The sequence below is a fragment of the Physeter macrocephalus genome, chromosome 11, assembly GCF_002837175.3.
Source record: "Physeter macrocephalus isolate SW-GA chromosome 11, ASM283717v5, whole genome shotgun sequence".
Lineage (NCBI taxonomy): Eukaryota > Metazoa > Chordata > Mammalia > Artiodactyla > Physeteridae > Physeter > Physeter macrocephalus.
Window position 1 is genome coordinate 153,752,991 of NC_041224.1, and position 671 is coordinate 153,753,661.

Sequence of the window (671 nt, forward strand, 5' to 3'; positions counted from 1 at the left end):
TTCTTTTCCAATTTGGATTCCTTTTATTTCTTTTTCTTCTCTGATTGCCATGACTAGGACTTCCAAAACTATGTTGAATAAGAGTGGTGAGAGTGGGCAACCTTGTCTTGTTCCTGATCTTAGTGGAAATGGTTTCAGTTATTCACCATTGAGGACGATAATGGCTGTGGGTTTGTCACATATGGCCTTTATTATGTTAAGTTCCCTCTATGCCTACTTTCTGGAGGGTGTTTATCGTAAATGGGTGTTGAATTTTGTGAAAAGCTTTCTCTGCATCTATTGAGATGATCATATGGTTTTTCTCCTTCAATTTGTTAATATGGTGTAACACATTGATTGATTTGCATATATTGAAGAATCCTTCCATTCCTGGGATAAACCCCACTTGCTCATGGTATATGATCCTTTTACTGTGCTGCTGGATTCTGTTTGCAAGTACTCTGTTGAGGAATTTTGCATCTATGTTCATCAGTGATATTGCCCTGTAGTTTTCTTTCTCTGTGACATCTTTGTCTGGTTTTGGTATCAGGGTGATGGTGGCCTTGTAGAATGAGTTAGGGAGTGTTCCTCCCTCTACTATATTTTGGAAGAGTTTGAGAAGGATAAGTGTTAGCTCTTCTCTAAATGTTTGATAGAATTCGCCTGTGAAGCCATCTGGTCCTGGGCTTTTG

At 38.9% G+C, this 671-nt stretch overlaps 1 protein-coding gene across 2 annotated transcripts in view; it reads right to left on the bottom strand.

Moving 5' to 3' along the window:
- NUMB (NUMB endocytic adaptor protein) overlaps positions 1–671 on the bottom strand; it is a 190,378-nt gene that overhangs the window by 84,087 nt on the left and 105,620 nt on the right. The window lies entirely within an intron of this gene.